The sequence below is a fragment of the Pleurodeles waltl genome, chromosome 7 (genome assembly GCF_031143425.1).
Source record: "Pleurodeles waltl isolate 20211129_DDA chromosome 7, aPleWal1.hap1.20221129, whole genome shotgun sequence".
Classification (NCBI taxonomy): Eukaryota; Metazoa; Chordata; class Amphibia; order Caudata; family Salamandridae; genus Pleurodeles; species Pleurodeles waltl.
This window is the reverse complement of record NC_090446.1, coordinates 99,693,811-99,709,677: the sequence shown is the minus strand read 5'-3', so window position 1 is coordinate 99,709,677 and position 15,867 is coordinate 99,693,811.

Genomic DNA, 15,867 nt, shown 5'->3' with positions numbered 1-15,867 from the left:
TGTGCGTGTGTGTGCACAGCTAAGCTAGATAATTAAGAATAAAAAGGCATCACTGTAGGGATCGAATCCAACATCATCCTTGCCAACGTCAAGCTAAGGAACCCTGGACAGCTGAGACCGAGAACCTTACCCAATGGGATTTGATTTGGGCAGTGCGTTTACCCCCAAAATGAGTTCCTTTTACCTCAGTGTCAACATCCCCACCATATATACCTTGCACAAACCCAAGAGGAAGCTTCTGGCAACCTCCCCTCCCTTTGAGTAAGTTATAAAATTCAAGCACTGGCTGTACTCGGTCTGCGTTGAAAACATGCAAAGGAATGAGCCCTGCCCGATGCGCATTCCAGAGCTAGAGGAGCAGTACTTTTCCATAATTAAAACATTCCCAAGCTAAGACTGTCTTATCATGTCTGCTATCCACATCATCCATGTTATGTTCCTGCACCGTGCAACCCGGTTGCAGATGAAAAGAAGTGCAAACATCTTCTATGTAGAAAACAAGCTTAGTGTGGAAAAGCCCTGCGCCACCGATGTGACAGCAGGCAAAGAAATTAAGCTAAGCACAAAATGGAGTCAGTGGTCAAGATGGAGTCGGTGGTTAAGTACAGATAGCATTACAACATCTGGGAGTCGGGATGCCACCTAGATCCAAATACTGCGGGAGGAAGCCCCAGGTACACCAGGCATTGGAAGCTCTTAAGGATAGCCATGGGGTGATGGATGAATGGGAGCTATTTTTCTGCCCCACATAAGAAATTTGTTAGACTATATTATTTTATGGTCACAACCATCAAGAAGATGCAAAAGCTTTTCTCAGATCATAATCCTTTAATTCTAGAAATTGCAGATCTGGGCTATCCCAGAATTTCTCAGAAATGGTCATTTGACAGAAAGTTGCTATTGAAGAGGGGGTCATAGAACACATGAGTAAATGGGTCATTGAGTCTTTCGAATGTAAGAGATATAGCGCCTCAAGGGGGAAGGTCTGGGACACATTTAAAGTCAGTCTGTGAGGTGAAATTATCAGCTTTGTGGCTTTTAGTAGGAAACAGGTGGGCGGGAAGATAAGATAAACTTGCAGGCTTGGAGGATAGTCATATGGAGAGAATCACGATCGGTGAGGAGATGGGGCAGATTACAGCTCAAATTTTGGCAGTTAAAGCTGAGATCAATAGATACTTCTCGAAGTGGGAGGCAATAAAGTTCCAGGTTCATAGAAACAAGTGCTATGAGCATGGGGATCCAGTTGGGAGACAGCTCACATTACGTGTCAGAAAAAAGAAGTAAGGAAGGGCATTAAGGAGATTAAAAGCAGGATGGGTCATATGTTCTAGATACCAAATGAGATTATTAAGGTTTTTGAGGGTTTCTACCAAGCACTCTATCATGAAGATCGTTCCGATTTCAATCTAGACAGAAGGGTGGAAGGGCATAAACTGTATGGGAGATATTACAATGGATTATGTTCTTGATACCTTGGCATCCTTGGCCACTGACAAAGCTGCAGGCCTCAACCAAATTCCCCTGGACTTCTATAAGGCCTTACGCAATGAGCCGTAGCTCCCTCCTTCTAGATATGTTTTTGGATGTCCAGCAGAATGGGAAACCCCCTTTGTCTGGCAGGGTACTGATATTGTTATCTTCCCTAAGAAGGGTAAGCCCCCAGACAACCCAGCGTTGGTTAGGGCTGTCTCTTTGATTAACGCGGATGCCAAGGCTGTGCACTGGAGGAGGGTTATTGCTTGGATGGTGTCACCATGGCAGCATGAGTTTATCCCAGGTCAGGGTACCACCAATCATATAAGATGCATTATCTCAGTTTTATATTTAATGGGTAGTATGCAGGGGCAAATGGCCATAATCCCTTTTGAATCAGAAAAAGCATCCGACAGAGAATCACGGCGATAGTTATGGCACGTAATGGGGCAGAAAGGAATAGATGCACGCTTTATAGTGGCAGACAAGGTGACGTACAATACCCCTTTTGCTATAATGCAGAATATGTGGACAGAATCAGGAAGGATAGCTATAACCAGGGGCACAAGACAGGGATGACCATGCGTCCCCATATTATTCGCCATCTATATTGACCCATTCATAGAGTTACTTATGCAGAATAAGGACATTAAACCAGTGAGAACAAATGGTTTTGAAACAAGTGCTTGCATATGCAGATGACATAGCAGTGGTAACATCCGACGCAGGGCAGTCTATCGCTGAGGTTGAGCACCTAACGGTAGAGTATGGGAAAGTCTCTGGCTATCTATTGAATCAGGAAAAAATGGAGGTCGTCTGCAGAGAATATTACATTAACAGATAATCGACTGGTGGAAACCTCCACCTATTTTAGGATTAAGATCACTTCTATGGTTTCCACTATGTGTCAAAGGAATCTGGAATCTATGATAGGTAAAATTGTTACATACCTTATACTTATCAATGGGCTACATCTTTCAATTATTGGCATATGCAGTATTCTTATAATGCTCATTTTACCCCAGGTACTTTGTCTTTTTCGTGCTATTCCTTTAGCTGTGGAAATGCCCTTATAGAAGAAGTTGGATACTGCCTGCACTAACTTCATTTGGAAATATCAAAGGGTCAGGCGATCCCTTAGCATTTAATTCTCCGGCGAGAGAGGGGGTTGGGCTGCACCTACTTTTCTATCCTATCATTGAGCTCCCCATCCTCCAACAAATGGGAATTTTGTTATCGGCTGGCGGTAAAAGAAGTTTAAAACCCCTTGACAGGAATAACTATCCCATCTATATTATGACCTTGTGCTTGGAAAGGCGGCATATGGCTGCCTCCTTCGACAATCAAGCTGAGCTACTACACGAAGATTTGTTTCAAGTGTGTGGGAATCGGTCTGGAAGGTCTGGAACAGAGTTAAAAAGATGTTTAAGATCAGACCATATAACCGATACACTTGCCTGTGGCATACAACATTGTTTCCAACCTATGTCTTGTGATATCATGGGGAGAGGGTGGGCACGGTTGGAGCAAGTCACATAAGTTCATTTGCTGGGCTTCACTCAAAGTTTGATATTGATTCCAGGTCTTTATTTTAAATATTACCAGTTTTGAGCCTTCATGAGCCAGATCCATCCTGACATAATTTCTCTGTACAGAGTAGAATTAATGGAAATAATCAACCAGTAATAATGTAGAATAGGGCATATGTATAGGCTCCTTAGAGATACAATGCCCGATGATATGGAAAAAATGGAAGTTCAGTGGGTTTGATGACTGGGGGCAGGTAACGTGGAAATACAAGCATCTACCGAGGTAGGAAGAAAAGACTTCCTCTTGTCTAGTTTGAAAGCACAGTACTAAAAAAACAATCTTTGATTTGTACTATAACCCAGTGAAGCTCTTTGCTTGGGGTAAAAGGGCATATGACAGCTGCTGCTGATGTGGCAAGGGCCCAGCAGATATGCACCATATGCTTTATGAGTGTGAGAAGTTATCCTGCCAGAAGAAGAGTATAGAGGCTTTTTTGAAAAGTTGTTTGGGGGAAGTACCCGAATTAGCCCACTGATGATGCTCTTTGGACTTGGAGATTGGCATACCTATGGCATGTCCCAGACTTATTTTATATTAATCTCTACATCTGCAGCCCATTTGTTAATTGCCACGGATTGGAAAAATCCTGAGCCTACCACTTTTGGGGCATGGTTAGGGTGACTCATGGGGATATACAGCATAGAGAGATCACGCTACAATTGTAAGGGTAAAAGGGCTAAAGTGGGGGGCAAGAAGAGCTAGTCCCCTATAACTAAATGGTTGAATGGTTCTCTTGGGTGTTCTAACTGGGTGGATCTTCCCAAATAGTCGGTCAGGAGGGAGATTTCCATGGTAAATTGTGGGGGATGAAAGGAAGGGGGCGAACAAGGAGTTGGCACTTCCCTCAGTCGGAGGAGGTGAAGGTCACGCCAACTGATTTTCTGCCTCTGGTGTGCCCACCTGATATACTTTGCAATAAAGATTTACTGTGTAAACATGTTTAACTCTGTAAATGGTGAAAACTACTAAAGAAAAGAACTACTTTTGATTGTCATTCAATTCACAATATTATCAGTTCATCAAATATGACAACACAAAGCCTAAAAATTCGAGATTCATACAAATAATTTTTTACACAGATTTTGCACATTTAAAAAAACTTCTACAACCTCCCATGTCTGATTATTTTTAAATAATCACTAAAAACCCCATTAAACTTTATTAACAAGCCATCAATCAGTTAGTAGACATCTTCATCATCCTAGGCAGTTGATCACTCTCTTCTATCATTTTTTGTTGTTGATAAGCTCTATTCTTGCAATCCTCCAAGTCCATAGTTTGTTTCCTATCCTATTCTGATAGTATTCTATTTGAGGAAAATCTCAATAAAATCAGACAGTTTTAGGAGTAAATGAGAACTCACCCCTCACCCACATCCCTAAAACCAGAGGTTTTAACACACATTTTATGAATAAGCAATAAGCAAAACTGAGGATTCAACATGGCATGATCATGGTTAGCAAATCAGAATAAACAGCATCACAAAATATAATTTTAGCACCAACCTATTTTTTAAGGTAAGAAATACTATGAGGCCAGAACGTTTACAATGGGTTCTGATTGGGAGAGGGAGTAAGCAGGGTAACAAGAAAACAGAATATAGCTTCTATTTCTGATAAAATGGTGTCTCACAAGTATGACATGACCAGATTCATTTTTAAAGACACAGCTGAACTTTGTTTGCTTGTCGTTCACTGCATAAATTATTATTATTATATCTTCATATACAACTACATACAGCCTAAAAATTAGAGATTTACTCAAATAATTGGTCCACAGCTTTTGCACATCTGAAAAAAGCGTGTACAACAGCAAGGGGATTCCCATGAACCTAGGGTGATTTTACACTGGTGGTCAGACCAACCCTGGGTATACTACTGAAGTATTTAATAATGTATTTTAATAGAGACTGCAAATACGGCAAGTCCATTCCCAATAAGAGATTCTCAAGACGGTTATGATCTATGTGTTTTAACTGAGGTGCTACAAACCTATTGTAGAGTACATGACCCATTCCAAGGGAGAGTGCTACATGAGATGCAGAATATACACTTAGGTACATTAAAGATGTCAGAGAAAATTAGCCACATATGCACCACATCCAGATAAGATAGTAGAGATTAGGGGCATGTTGACACATATATAAGCATTACACAGACAGCTAAGAAAGTATAAATTGCAGCAGTAGGGCACTGAGGCCATAAGAGCAATTCAGACATCTAGGCATGCAAAGCAACTGTTGCCATTAATCCATAGACTATAAATACAAAAATGGGGTGGTACACAAGTATACAAAAGTAATTCCCATTTGGATAGCTAGAAAACATTAGCTAGAAGGAGTGGATCCGCATTCAACATGTCTTCCAAAGAAAATGGTACTGAACTTACAGCAGTGCCAATCACGGGGAAATTTGTTTACAACCTTATATGTCCTCGGTAGCTGTGCTGCATCAGGTTCTAAAACAACTACAGGTGGAGCATTGTGCTTTACTTGTAGTTCACTGAGGTATGAAATGAATAGGTAAATTCAACTTCAGTTGTGTCAGCATCATCATTTTGTCAGTAACTAGGAAGTTTCCCACTTTTGCAGGGTCACCCTGGATTTTTTCACTTTTGCTGAACTCTATAGTTTTGCTATCTGTGGAACGCTGTACACTTACCCCTATTAACTACTGATAAATTGCCAGAGCTCCCTCTCAACATGGTGTAATTGGTATGCCCCAACTGGCATATTTAGCTTACTTAGTAAATGGTACAAAGGATACCCAGGGCCTGTAAGCTAATTGTCACTAGTGGACCGCAGCACTCATTCTGCCACCCACTACAGTCATAGTGCAAAAATGACTGCAGGCTCATCAATTGTGGCCTGGCTTTTGCAGGTTTCAATTGGAAATTCGACCTGTCAAAATAACTACATTTGACAGGTCAAAAATCTTCCTTTAAAATATTTAGAGGTCAACCCTATTGTTGAAAATTGCCCTTTTTGCAGGGTTATGCCCAAACCTTTAGCCTCTGACCTCTGTTTTTTGGCTGTTGTTGCTGGCTTTAGGACTCTGGGCACTTTACCACTGTTGACAATCACTAAAGTGCAAGTGCTGCCTATCTAAGTTGTATTGGTGATTGGTTTACCATGATTGGCATATTTTATTTACTAATAAGTCCCTAGTCAAGTGCACTATTTGTGCCCAGGGACTGTAAATCAAATACTACTAGTTAGCCTGCAGCACTGATTGTGCCACCCACATGAGTAGCCCTGTAAACATGTCTCAGCCCTGCCACGGCAGTGTCTGTGTGTGCCCTTTTGACCTGGCAAATGCACCCACTTGCCAAGCCCAAACCTTCCCTTTTACTGCATGTAAGTCACCCCTCAAGTAGGCCCAATGCAGCCCCATGGGCAGGATAGAGTGGATTTAAAACGTAGGACATGAACTGGTGTGCTTTACATGTCTTGATAGTAAAATACTGCTAAACTCAGTTTTCACTATTGCAAGGCCTATCTCTCCAGTAGGGTAACATGTGTATTGTCTTGAAATATCTTTTAGGTATAATTTCCCATTAGAGCAGATAGAGATTGGGAGTTTAAGGTCTTTGAACTCACAATTTAAAAATACATCTTTTGTTGAAGCTGATTTTTGAACTGTGAGTTTGAAAATGCCACTTTTAGAAATTGGGAATTTTCTTGCTTAACCATTTTGTGTCTCTGCCTGTCTGCTGAATACACATCTGGGTCAGGTGACAGTTGGACTGTTTGTGCATTCACTCTAGACAGTCACAAAGTGGGAGCTGACTTCTCTTTGAAGTTTGCCTACTTCAAACACAGAAATGGGTATAAGTACTGGACCACTGACACTACATAGTTAGAACACTTCTAGGCTGAGGACATTCTGCTGGGAAGAAGAGCTGGATGCTGTAGACTTGACTGCCACCGTCTGTTGCTTTGTTGTGCTGACCTGCTGCTTGCTGCTTCTGCCCTAGGAGTGAAAGGACTGTGCTTTGCTTACTACATCCTGCTTTCCAAGGTTCTCCATGGACTTGAACTGAGCTCAACTCCTGTTAAGAAGTCTCAGTGGCATCAAAGACTTCACCTGCAGCACCTGGGCTCTCTTCCAGAGAGTCCTGACTTGCCAAATGTGGCCAAATCCAGTCCCTGGGCCCCTAGAAGTGTGTTCTTGTGATGCTGAGGAGAAAATACAGGCATCGACTCCCAGCACCACTGTAAATCGACACATCACTGGAAGGATCCGAGGCAGCACCTGCACTGCCGCTGCAGAATCAACGCAGTGCCTGCACCACCACTGTAGAATTGGCGCAGCAGCTGCTTCGTCACTGTAGACCAACACAGCGCATCTGGATTTTCGCCACATGTCCCTGGGCGCCAATTTCTTCATCAACATCCCACCTCAGTAAGGAACCAAGGCTGCGTGTACTTAAATCAAGGCATCACCTCCCCTGACAATAAGGAATGAACACATCACCTGCTTGAGACAGCAAGGAACGAACGCATCACCTCCACTGGCAGTAAGGAACTGACGCATTGCTTGCTTTTCCAGTGCCTTACCTCCCTTGTGCCTGTTCCCATCTTTGATTTTTGACCCATCTAAACTTTGGCCTAAAACAAATGCATCCATTGATTTCTATTGACTAAATTTGCTTACATTTTTAAAAGTGATATCTTGACTTGTGTATGTTGTATTTTTGTCGTTTTGGCCTTGTTTTACTCGGACAAATATTGGCTATTTATCTAAACTGTTATGGAGTACTTTTGAAGTGTTTTCGCTATGTTACGGTGTGTATCTGTACAAATACTTTACACATTGCTTCTGCGATAAGCCTAACTGCATGAGCCAAGCTACCAAGGGGGTGAGCAAGGGTTATCCTAGCTGTGTGACTCCCTTACCCTGACTAGAGTGAGGGTCCCTACTTGGATGAGGTGCAAACCAGTGCCAACTATAGACCCCAGTTCTAACACCTACGTAGGCTTTACTCCCCTATAAGGCATAGTGAGTGGTGTTTAAAAGTGGAATGATTAAGGATTTAATGTTAAATATGTCCTTACAGTGAAAACGCTCCAAAAGCAGTTTTCACTGTAGCAAAGCTGGATGTTCTCTAGGAAAAACACTGTGTTACATTATTATGTTTACTACTACTAATTTTGGTCAGGAAACAGAAAAATAAATGAGCAACTAATAGTTATTAAAATCTATTGCAATGGTGAAGTTGGACTTTTGATAAATATTAAGGGAAAGGTAGTTTTAGAAATTTACCTTTTTCCTGCCTAAAGCTTCTAGAGGCCCACTTGCATTTGTTTTCCCACTTCTATCAGCCGATAATTGGCATTTGACTGGGTGTGAAATGCCGCCCAGGAGTAAACAATAGGCTGATTTGAATGATCAGCAATGACTCCTCTGAATTGGAGAGAATATGCAGGGTGGGACTATGAGCATCCTTTTTGACATTACAATATCAAATCCTGCTACAGTGTAAAATTCTGCTTGACATGTAAAAAGAGGGTTTACGCATAACACTTGGGCGCACTTCACAGCCACAAGCAAATGTTATCTGACACCTGGGCAGTGCCCTTCATTTGTTCCTCCCCCCAGCCAGGCAGGCTGCAATCCCAGTGGGCATCCTTTTGATATCACAGTGTTAAATACTGCTTGACAGGTCTGCTAGGGCTTCACATATAACGTTTAGGGCGCGCTTCAAGGGGCAAGAATAGTATGCCAAAACAATTCTTGTGTATCTACTGTCTGGTTGCTGAAAAACCATGCTGTGTTCTACCAGACTTCATTCTCTGGGTTTATTGGAGATTCTTATTGGGGGTATAGTGACTGCCCCAAAATAGATGTTAGTGTTCGATGTAGGAAGGCATTAGGATTACCATAGAACACTCCCCTCACATACCCCTGGTTAGTCCCCAGAGACCAAGTTTACTGTGGCCAAAAAAAAGCCCAAAGTGGGTAGGGTTGGGCCCAGGAACCTTTGCCCCATTGGTTAGGTCATGCTCAGGAGTTACAACATAGTGTAGAACACTCCTAGACCTGGGGAAGATCAAAAGAGGTCTGTATGTACTGTCTGCAATCTGCGAAAAGTTCTGAAAGGACCAGACCTGCTCCCTCTGGTACCCAAGACAAAAGAGTGGTTTCCAAGGATTTTAACTTTATTACTGTTTTGGTACTGCATAAATATTTAACAAATTGCCCTAAGTTTAGCCTGATGCTCTGTGTCATATCTACCAGGGGGATGAACTTAGGTTAATTTATGGACTTTGAGGGTTCACTCAGACACGGGCTGTGATTATTCCTTGAAGTAGACATCCACCCCAAATCATAATCCAGTTCCTTATAGAAACCAAATGTAAGAATCATCTGAAGAAAATGTATGAATTGTCTTACCCCTTGTAGTGATGATACTGGTCTGGAAAGCAGCCACTACATAAGGAATCTGAGATTGGCTTGGCTTAAAAGACTTTGACAAGAGGCATTCCAGAACCATGCTGAGATCCCACCTGGAGCCAGTCTCGAAGAACATTCATAGCAGATTTTACAGAAAGTCTTGCATTACAGGGTGAATGAAGGGCGTATGGCCAGTGCAGCACGAAATCACTGCTAGATATACTCTCATAGACTCAAACTGCAGTCCTGACTTCACCAAGACAAGAAGGCAAGGCAGAGGTTCAAATGGCTCATACACCATCGGATACCAACTTTTCTTTGAGCATTTGGTACAGAACCTCTCACTTCTGATCTTACACATTGTTGGAGGAGCCAGCCCTGGAACTGGCCAGCACCTAGATGCATCCCTAGAGTAAGCCAAAGAACACAGAAGAGCATTATGTTCTCTCATCACAAAGAGGATTATGCTCAGGGGCACCCCACTGATAAAGGAGGTTGTGTTCCACAGCCCATTCCAGTTCTTACTGACTCAGTTATCAACCTGCAGACGTATTGAGCCACAATGGAAAATGTTACAATGTGGGTGCCACCTTGCTTCAAGCAGTGGAATATCAGGTATTTTCTGTCATTATTATCACCCCACCCATTCTTTTCACTTGTGACTGAAATGCTCCTAGGGTGCGGTTGACCACTTGCAGCTCCAGCAAATGGTATGAGTGGGCCAAAGTACACCCATCCACTTCCTGCAGAAGCGTCTGCAGCTCCCTTTTTAAAAAAAAAAGTATTTTATTGGTTTTCCAATACCAAAAAAAAAACAGTGCAACCCTTATTTAGGGGCTCCTCAATTCGACCACAGCATATTAGGCTAAATGCTTTTGATACCCTGTACATGTTAATTGGTGTCCATTGTTGTGATGCCTTCAACATTCAGCATAATTGGGTAGCATCACATGCATAAGTATCAGATGTTAAAACCTACTTTCAAAGCCTTATATAGTATAGCAAAAGTATCAGTCGGTATCTCATCATGGTGGAGCTCCCCTTTAAGGGATCAAACTCCCCCCCGTGTGCCTAGATGATTCGACGTGTCGACGTTTTCAGGTCCCTAGTGTTGTTCTGTGTGGTGGAAACTTCTGCCTACCGTCTATCAGCCCCAATCTCCCCAGGGATTGCTGTTAGTCTATTAGTCTGCTTTGGGAGCCATCACTGGGTCCTCGCTGTGTCAACTAGGGGCATTCAGGGGGTTGCCATGTCTGCTGGTGGTCTCTCCCCCAGGTGTTCCAAGTCACAAACCAGAGGGCTCCCCTCCCGTGCCCTCTCTATTGGCCCCTGGCCTCTCTGTGCTTCCTGGTGTCTTATTGCTTCCTCTGCCTTGGCCCACTTCAGGACCTCTCTCCTCCATGTACTTTCTTGGGGTCCCAGTGTCGCCTTCCACGTCATTGCAATTTCTTGTTTAGCTAAAACAAGGGCCAGATCTTGGAACTGGTTGGTGATTTTGCGTTTGGCCTGTCGATGATAGCCCCCCAGCAGGCAATGTCTGGGATCATTAGTTACCTCCCGCTCAATTGTGTCTGTTAAATGTTGTGATCAAGCTCCAGTACTCTCGTATTTTTAGGCAGTACCAGAACATGTGGATGAATTCGGCCTCTTCTTCCCCTCATCTTGGACATCTAGCCTCTGCCACCCCGAAGGGTCTCCTGATCCTGCCTGGGGTCAGGTATGCTCTGTGCAAAACATATATATTGGTCATTTTGAATCGAGCGTTCCTAGAGGCTCGCGGAGTCCGAGCTAATATTTCCTCCCAGTCAGCATCTGTAATAGGGGATCCAAAATCTGCTTCCCATTTCTGCTTAAGGGTTGTCAGTGGCTGGCATACTGTGGACCTAATTTTTCTATAAAGGCAGGCCACTGCATTATGAGTCCCCATGGCACTCACCAAGTATTAAGCCACCACTGATGTGGGTGGTTCTGTCCTTCCCACCTGCCAGTGTCTGACAATCGCCTCAGAGATTGCCCAGTAGAGCTGGAATCCGATACCTAGTTCGTAAGTCCTCGAAGGGTAGCAGGGAGTCTGCTTCCTATATGGTGCCCAGGGAGGTTGCTCCTGCTGCCTCTCATCTCGAGAGTCTCCTCCAGTCCCCTCCATGCGACAGTGTCAGCAGGCACCTCAGTGGTATTTCAGCTGCATAGGGTGCAGTGGTTCATGCTTGACCCTAGTCAGCGAGTGCAGGTCTGGTGTGAATGGGATAATCTCACGATCCGGCATTGTACGACTTGCTAACCATCTGGTCAGCCACTGTAATCTGTAGCTCTCATGACCTCCAAAGCCGAAGACAAAAATGCATTCAGGCTATCAGGTGCATATGACAGAACCACTGGTCTTGAGTCAATTTCATTAGATCAGTCACCTGAACCTAATCCTCCCAATTCTTGTTAACCTATGTCCTTTGGGTGCGAGTCTTGAATCTACACAGTGGCACCATGATTATACAGGATGAAGTTAAGCCAAATAGAACAAAGAACTTATGCACCATCACATCCTCACGCATGCTGACTTTTCCAGCCAGGCCTGAACCCTATTAGGCGCCACCTCCGTTCCAGTCGCACTCAAAGGAATGCACTCCATCTGGGAAGATTCCAAGGCAATATTTTTATAAGCCGATAGTCCTGTTTCTTTGAACAGCTTAATTTTCGAATGGATGCCTTATTTCCATCTTTCAACAGCAAATACATCATCCCCCTTCTTCAGGTTGGGACAGACATTGATCTCCTGCCTACAAAAATGACCCACACCAAGGAGCCAGACCTTTGATTAGCACTCTTGGTGATAACAGGAACCCAAAGGGTGAAAACCTGAAGAGCCAGAGCCTTCAGCCCACTCTGGACCTCAGGGACCACTGAAACTGACAGCGGATCAGTATGTGGTTGTCCGATTCCTAGCAGTCCAATGACTACATCTGATCATGCTGTTACAGCTAGGGGTTGTCACTCCCAACATCACCATCTTGAACAACCACATATGGGTGTACATGTTGCAAGTCAATCATAGAGTGGAGGTCCATCTGCTTCTTTTCTCTACAGAAATACACAAATGGGTTTGCATTAAATAAAGTTGTGCTGGCACCAAATCTTTTTCACATTAAGGAGTATATTCCTTCTTTTTTCTATCTCTCAATATACTCGCTTCTCCTCGAGTCTTGGCACTTTATTCTTTTTTGGGGGGGAGGGGGATTTTTTATTTTACTCTTGGCTTCTCCTTGGCAGCTGTCTTTTCTGTACACTTCAACCTTGTTCCCTATTCCTATTAAAGATTTTTTTAACCTGCAATGTTGATGTTGAGGGGTAAAACGTAAAGTTTGCTTTGACAATGAAGTAGAAGGAAAAGAAAATGGCAAAGGTATTGACATTGGCGGGTCTGCCGTAGACTGATATCAGAGTCTTTAGCCCTGGTGAAACTGTGGCAGGCGCAGGGCATGATGGTCTAGAAACAGATAATGCAGCCAGTCATCTTGAGGGCACGCTTGGGAATAGGGCATTCATTTGGGGAAGAGAGGATTTTATGAGCCCAACCCAGTACTGGCTCCCACATTACCATAATCACAGACTGTCTTGATGGCTCTCTTTAACAGTGAAGGAAGATTATTTCTACTGGCTCATATCTCTTTTTCTCTTCTGGGCCAATGCCTAGTAAAGTAGAAGTCATATTCACTTTTTTTTTATTAAGTATTCCTTTAAAAAATAAAAATAAGAGGATTGTACCATTCACTAACACTTGGTAACAGGCTTCATAATAGGGGCCTCTTTCACAGTTCTCTACTGGTTTAAGGTGGGCTTCATCTGGAGCTCTTTCTTAAGTGGAATGGGTTGGTTTTCTTTCTGTTAAGGGTGCATTAAGATTGTACTAGGGCAGAAGGAAGCTGTGACCTTATTTGAGAAGTTCTTGTCCTGCACATAATCAAAAACAGAAATATGGGGGGTGGCAGTAGAGGTACTATTAGCGTTCCCCCTCATTTCCCCACTATGGTCAATGTGTTTCAACCCTTTAGTGTACAGACACAATCCCCTTGCTTTCTTCAGGACCTTGGTGTAAGGCCCACTTTTTTGCCCTCCTAAATCTACACGCTATGAAAAAAAGAACATTTACTAAACCAAATCTGTTGGGTTCCTACCCAATTTATGGCCCTGAAAAGAAAATGTTATAGAAAATAGTGTTAATGTTGTACAGTCCTTATTACCATTCACCAACCCAGTGCAGCTTGGGTCACCTTCACATGTGCACTTACTTCACTGCAAAACGTGGCACTTTGTGTGTTGATTCACCTAGCTACCAAATCTATGTAGCTCTTGTGGATTGAGGGACGTAAAATCTGGAACCACCACGTGACATATAGCGCAGGTTCTGTGAATCAGAATTAAATAGTTCACACATTTAGCAATGTTCAGTGTAATATTCTTCTATCTAGGGATGGCATGTTGATGAGTTGCATCATTGTGTGATTAGGAAGGGGCACAACACTGCAGGATCTTACTTCTTTGCGTTGTAGAATTCAAGGAAGTTTGGGAGATAATACCGGTGTTATTTCAGTGGTATATCTTTTAGACATAACTGTTTTACTTATCTTGATTTGAAGTTCGGGACAAGCCCAAGTGAAGTTACTTGGATGGCTTTAGGTATGTGCAGGATGGCCTGAGTTGCTTTAGTACAATAGTATACTTATGAGTCAGGAGGCCAGCGCAATTCCAAACCAGTTGTCCTATTTCTTATCAGTGCTTGGATTGCAGTTAGGTGGCAGTTTTAGTTGAGTAGTGTGTGTGATTCAAGACTTGCAATTTGCCTCCTAGTGCCAATAACAGCACCCTTGTCTGTAACCAAGTCCCACAGCAGTCGGTACAGGTAAACATTGAAGTATGGGTTTCAGTCCAGCAGCTACATTCGACCAATACCGCATATTTTTTTTACCAAGGTCTAAATTAGAGTCAGGTGATGGTATTTTGATGCAAAAAGAACAGATGATGGACTGAATGCTGAACAATGCAAACATTCACCTCTAGTCACAAAAATCTGGGTTTAATCCATCGGTTTTTTTGCCCACCACACCACCCCAGTTTAGACCCAGCCATATGCAAATCAGTCTTGACCCTGTTCCTCGTGGGAACAGTCCAGCCCGAACTGCCAAGCCAGGTCCTCCCTGGACCGGAATCAAGCATCCTAGGACCGGTTTCAGGGTATCACCCTTCATCAGCCAGGCTAGCTTGAATCCAGTGGCACAGTGAGCACAGGACCCACATCTGGGCATACCCTTCCCACTTGGGGTGACAAATGCAAAAAGAACAGATGATGGACGGAATGCTGAACAATGCAAACTGGGGGTGAATGTTTGATTTGCTCTACATTTCGTCCATCATCTGTTGTTTTTGCGGTTGTATTTTGATCCCATTCACTCTTTTCCCCCTCTTACCTAAACCTATGACATCTTCTCAACTAGGTACTGGCTTAGAAAAGATAAAGGGATATGAGCCAGAGGAAATACGTTTCCGTCAAAGGGTCAAGAGAGCACCCCAGTATTTCTGTGATTACTCCTGGGAGTAGCCATAAGCCTTGGGAGATCAGAGGAAAAAGAGCCACCTTTGCCAACACATTTCCCTGGCAGCTAAAGAGACCGAATACACTGATGCACTGGGGAGTCCCACGTGAATCACCGTAAACATAATTAACACTCCTGTGGCACTGAAAGAAGTACACATATATATTACTCTGAGCCAAAAGGTTTTTTGCCTGGTAACGCATCTCTGTTCCATGATTTCGCCTTTACACCTGTTCATGCCTTCCACAGGTTATTTTGGTCCTCCGTTTCCCCAAACCTTTGATCCTGGTTTTTACTTACGTCCCTGACTACTCCTGTGATTAATTATGCTTGAGCTTTCTTGCTGTGTGCTGCATAAGTTCTCTATGTCATCAAGGCAGCTGGTACTTTTTCCTCCTCCACCCCCCCCCCCTTAGGCTTGCAGCCTGCCCTCTTGTAAATCTGGGAGAACAACAATTTAATGTTCTTTTCCAAGGCCTTATGTATGTTATGTGTCATTGTGTTGCTCACTCTTACCATTTCCTTAACATATGTTAGGTACATGGTATGGTGATGGACTATTCACTGGGTCTTGTAAGTTATTATGCCTCTTAATTGGTACTTCCCTGTTGGTTTCTCTTTCTCGCCACCAGTTGTCTGCACGTTAGTTTCTGAGACCATGCTGATATGGTCACATCCAGGAAGGTGGTGGGTTTTCATCTAGTCTTTGGCATCGAAGGCTGATCCCTGGCTTTACAGAATCTGACCCCTAGTGGGGATTAGGTTATGGAATTTTAGAGGACTCTGGGCCTCTCCATCAATTTCTCAATTGTTGTGACTAA